The sequence below is a fragment of the Petaurus breviceps genome, unplaced genomic scaffold (assembly GCF_028583685.1).
Source record: "Petaurus breviceps papuanus isolate PSGF00001 unplaced genomic scaffold, PetGlider_PUasm1.0 90730, whole genome shotgun sequence".
Taxonomy (NCBI): Eukaryota; Metazoa; Chordata; class Mammalia; order Diprotodontia; family Petauridae; genus Petaurus; species Petaurus breviceps.
Genome location: NW_027187324.1, coordinates 1,319,411 through 1,325,410, shown reverse-complemented (window position 1 = coordinate 1,325,410; position 6,000 = coordinate 1,319,411).

Sequence of the window (6,000 nt, the reverse complement as noted above, 5' to 3'; positions counted from 1 at the left end):
ACTATATACTAGTTGGTAGCTGCCCTGGTATCCTACTGAACAGAGGGCCACCACTTGAACATAGTGACCCATGAAAAAGGACCCTGTTATTACATATTCGTGTCTTATCTTGGTAACTGTTTAGTTGATGGAGCAACCTTCACAAACAGTTGCTCATCATCAATTCCCTTACAAATTCACTTAGGACAGCCCTATGTTAATGAGAAAAACCCTAAGGTGAAATAAACTGTGGTTGACCATTTGCTACCCAAGTATTCATACCCCAGGGGTAACTGTGATGTTCAAGGACTAGTACCTCTCTGTGAGGGCTTGCTGAGCCCTTTTCAGGGCTGTTTATCCACTTTTGGTATCTACCTGGCACTCAGCCCTCACCTGTGACTCCAAGAAGCTGTAGCATGAACATTTACCACAGTGGTAAATTGTCTTAGTATATGGGCTGAATCAGGTTGAGAGTAATTAATTGATGGGTCTCAAACCGATAAGTGAGTTAGGGGGTTGTCTCCTCCAGCAAGTGAAGACTTTCAGTAGTGGAACGGGATGTGAGAACAGTTTGTTCCAACAGCCATGAAGGAAGTTGAAGCAGATGCAATGAGGTGCTTAGAGCTTTGTCAGACTTCAAAGATGCGGTCATCCACTGAATTTCAGGCCATTGTCAATCATTTTAATGTTTCTTATGCCACTGGCCTTCCCTGACTTTGGAAGAGAGTGAGGCTGATGACTCTATATAAATCTGCCTCATTTAAATCCAGTTCACCCATGAGTTGACAACACCCCATTATATCATCAGTTCCCCTTAAAAACAAAAGACAAAAGGTGGGGGTTTCCCAGGGCCAGTGGACAAATGGAATTCAATTTTTCTTGGGCTAAAGGGAAAAGGTCTCAGTATGGGTCCATAGTCAATGGTCCTCTTTAAAAATTAAGGACAAACCTATACCTCTAAAAAGTGAATCTGAACAAATTTTAGACAGAATCCACTAGGAGACAGACTGAGGCAGATTTCCAGCCCAGCACAACACAGAGAGTTGAAGAGTAGGACTTCTTGTACCAGGCAGGGGGAGTGCAGAGTGCAGAACACAGAGTGCCAGGCTGCACCAGCACAGACCCAACCATAGCAGAGCATGAACGAGCCCTGGCCAACTGAATCACCTACCATAGTGGCGATTCCCAAACCTCCCGCTTCAGGAAAGGAATCTGTTGGAACTTGGTGAGAGACAATTGCAGGGCCTATAGCAGTGGCAGCAGCTCCTCCTAAGGCAAACAGTTCACAATCTAGATGTTTGAAAAACACTTACTTGAATTTTCAAGAGCCAAGATGTTGAAGTAAGCCATAGGTACTATCATTCCCCTTCTTGACCTTGAAAAACCCAGAGAATATTGCCCCAGGAAAAATCATGAAATAATAGAGCCAGTAGGAGGCTAGGGAGAGCTGCAGGAAGGGTCCTTCTTGCTCTGGCTGATTGGACCTAGTGTAGGATGGGAGGCATCCCAGCAAGCCTCATCTCAGCAGACCAGCAGGAGATCCTGAGCCCCAGGGGGTAGACCTGTCGGGAGGCAACACTGGAACCCTAGGAGTGCCTTTGCACAGCCAGGGGGGATTGGCAGACACCAGGGCAGAGTCATTCACCTCCTGAGCTGTAGCCCAGGATTGAGGAGGTGGAGACCTGAAGCACACCTCTCACCCACACTTCACATTGTGAGCTTCAGTATAACCCAAAGGAAATGGAGAAAGACCTGGCCTAAGCCTTGGCTTTGGCATGCACCAGCCAGCTCCATCTCAGCACCAAGTGAGTTGCAGCATTATATAGCCTCTAACTGATAGAACCAGAGGCCATAGCACACAAAGCCAGTAACCAGGTCCCTAGTTTGCCGCATAAGAAGCATTGAGTCAGAGCCCTCTGTGCCCCAAAGGCAAAGATCCTCTTTAAAAGCCAGGAAACAGGCAATCACAATGGACAAAAAAATAAACTGGCAAATCAAAGATCATAGACTCCTATTATGGAGACTGGGAAGATCAAACTACATGCTTAGAACAGCTCAGCATTGACACTATACCCACATCTAAAACCTCAAAGGGGAATATAAACTTGTCTCAAGCTCGAAAAGTATTCTTGGAAGAGCTTAAGAAGGATATTAAAAGCCAAATTAGGGGGATAAAAGAATAACTGACTAATTATTTTAAAAAATACATTAGGAAAAATTGAAAAAAAAATCACTGAAGAGAGCAATTCCTTATTCAATTATTCCTTAAGCAATTTTGGTTCAATTGGCCAAATGGAAAAGGAGGTAGAAAGCAAAAGTGGAGAAAATACATCCTAAAAAGGAAAAGTTGGCCAAATGAAAAAGGAGACACAGAAACTAACTGAAGAAAACATTTCATTAAAATTTAGAATTAGACATGTTGAATCTAATGACTCTATGAGGCACCAAGAATCAGTCAAACAAAATCTGAAAAATGAAGAAAATAGAGAAAATGTAAGATGTCTCATTGGAACAACAACTGACCTGAAAAATAGATCCAGGAAAGAGAATCTAAGAATTATTGGTCTACAAGAAATTCATGATGAAAAAAAAAGAGCCTGAACAGTATCTTCCAAGAAATCATCAAGAAAACTGTGCCAAGATCCTAGAACCGGAGGGTATAAAAGTCACTGAAAGAATCCACCAACCTCCTGAAAGACATCCCAAATTAAAAATGCCAAGGAATATTGCAACCAAATTCCAGAATTATCAAGTCAAGGAGAAAATGATGCAAGGAACCAGAATAAAACAATTCAAATATCACGGAAACACAATCAGTATCACATAGGAACTTGTAGCTTCTACATTAAAAGATTAGATGGATTGGAAAATGATATATTGTAAGGCAAACAAATTTGGTCTGCAGCCAGGGATCATCTACCCAGCAAAATTGAGCATAATCTTTTAGGAAAGGAAATGGATATTCAATGAAATAAGTGACTTCCAGACTTTCCTTGGCCAGAGCACAATAGAAAATTTGATCTTCAAACACAAGACTCAAGAGAGACATAAAAAGGTGAACATGAAAAAAAAAAAAAACAACTTGTTATTCAATAAAAGCAAACTGTTTACATTCCTGTATGAGAGGATAATGCCTGTTAATCTTGAGAACTGTGTAATAATTGACATTTAAAATGGATATATAGATAGATAGATAGATAGATAGATAGATAGATAGATAGATAGATAGATAGATAGAGCGTTTGGTAATAAATTAACTGATGTGATGACAAAGCAAACCTAATTAGGGGTACAAAGCTATTGTAATAGAAGACGAAAGCAGGAGGCAGAAAAGAGTAAATTACATCACATGAAGAAGCACAAAAACATAAAAGTAGAGAGTAAAAAGTGAGGGAGATGAGCATTATATGAGCTTTACTCTCAACATGGTTTTGGTTCAAGGAGGCAATAACATACTCAATTAAGCATAGGAATCTAATTTGAAGAGACACAGAAATTTATTATAAAAGAGGGAAAGAAGGGAGAAGAGCATTGGTTTGAGATTTACTCTGCTCAGATTTGGTACAAGGAGGGAATAACACACTTTGTTAAGTATAGAAATCTAACTTGCCTTACAGGAAGTAGGAAGGGAAAGGGGAAAGAAAAGAGTGGGGTGGTTAGAAGGAAGGGAAGAAGTAGTAAGGGAAAAGGGTAAGAAAAGGGAAGGGGCTGATAGGGAGGAAATATTGAGGGAGTTGGTTGTCAGAAGCAAAACTTTTGAGGAAGGGAAGGGAGAAATGAAAGCATAAATGGGGCAAAGGGGAGATAGGATGGGGAGAAAGACACAGATAGTGATTATAACTGTGAATGTGAATAGGATTAACTCTCCCATAAAGCAGAGGTACATAGCAGAATGGATTTAAAACCATAATCCTACAATATGTTGGAGACAAGAAACATATTTGAAATAGTGGGATACACACAGTGTAAAGGTGAAAGGCTAGAATACAATATTTTACTCCTCAGTTAAAGTAAAAAACAAAAACAAAAACAGGTGTACCAATCCTAATCTCAGACAAAGCAAAAGCAAAAATTGATCTAATTAAAAGAGATATGGAAGGAACTATATCCTGCTAAAAGGCACCACTGACAATGAAGTAATATCATTACTAAATATACATACACCAAGAGGTATAGCATCCAGATTCTTAGAGGAGAAGTTAAGGGAGTTATAGGAAGATATAGACAGGAAAATTATACTAGTAGGGGACCTCAGCCTCCACCTCTTTGAACTTGATTAATCTAACCTCAAAATAAACAAGAAAGAAGTTAAGGAGGTGAATAGAATTTTAGAGAAGGTAGATATGATAGACCTCTGTAGAAAACTGAATGGGAATAGAAGGGAATATACCTTCCTCTCAGCAGTACATGGCACATACACAAAAATTGACCATGTACTAGGACATAAAAACCTCAAAATACAGTACAGAAAGGCAGAATTATTGAATGCATCTTTTTCATATCATGATACAATGAATATTATATGTAATAAAGGGCCATGGAAAGAAAGACAAAAAACTCATTGGAAACCAAATAATCTAATCATAAAGCATCAGTGGGTCAAACAACAAATCATAGAAACAATCAGTAACTTCATTCAAGAGAATGGCAATAATGAGACAACATACCAAAACTTATGGGATGCAATGAAAGAGGTTCTTAGGGGAAGTTTTATATCTCTGAATGCTTACATGAATAAAATAGTGTAATGGCAAGCACAGAAGTAGTTCACACCTTGTTTCAGCAATTGAATTAACCCCTTATTTCAGTTCAAGTTTCTTTTGAGCCTTGTATCAAGATTGTTAAGAAACAGAATTGTGAACCCTGCAACTTGTGAACTTCTAGGGAGACGCTAATGACCATATATAAGGAGAGGCCCAGGCTAGAGAAAACAGAACTGAAAAGAGGACTCTTGTGGTGGCAGAGTCAAGAAGGAGAAAACATGTAGTATCCAGGTACTCTGTCTCCTCTGTCTGTGCTGATGTTTGTTTGTGATACCTTGTAAAGAATCCCTGGGACCTTACTGGAAGCCCTGAAAGAGGATTTTATGGTTGTATGTTTACAGAAGTCTTAGAGGAGAGTTTTGGAGGTCCTGGGAATTTACTGATGATTTGTACTGATCTCTTGGACCTTTTTTGTGGGTCTGTGTTGATTTATATGTTGATAATTTGTGATGATTTCTCAGGCCTTGTTGGTGGGTCTGAGTTGATTTCACAGGCAGATAGTGAATTGATGATGGTGCTGGCAATGTGCATGGATATTATTGTGGCTCTGTAAAGCTTTGTCTTCCCAGAAACAGGAACTGTGAAGGACTTGAGGTGGACTGGACACTGTGAGCTTCAATATGGAATGGGAACTTGGCGAAGAACTGGACAAGGAGTTGGACAAGGAACTGGGAGCTGCCTTCCTTTGAACCCAGGTGATAGGTGGAGCTGGGATCATGGAAGAGGAACCATGGAAGCTGAAAGCCATCCTCTAGTCAAGCTGAAAGAAGACTTTACTTGGATATTGTATACTGACTGAGAAGATTATGGTTTACTGTGACCTAGGGGTGAAGAACTTTGACTTTTGTACTTTGTGATTGAATTAAGGATTTTGTGATTGACTAAATGAATGCGCTTTGTTGAAAACTATGTTACCACTTTGGTGAAAACAAGGTGGCCATTTTAGAGAGAAGTTGTTGAGTTGTGATATGGTAAATGCTGTATTTTAATTTTCTATGAATATTTCACTCTGATTTGTTATTGAATAAATAGAGAGTTCACTATACCGTGTAATCAGAATCTTGAAAGCTGTTCACAGCAGCAGTCCTCTTTGAAAAGCTGATTGTGTGTGGCTTTACAAATAGAGAAAGAGGAGATCAATGATTTAGGCATGCAAATGAAAAAACTAGAAAAAGAAAATCCCCAAATAAATATCAAATTAGATATACTGAAAACAAAAGCAGAGACAGATAAAAGTTAAATTAAGATGATTATTGAA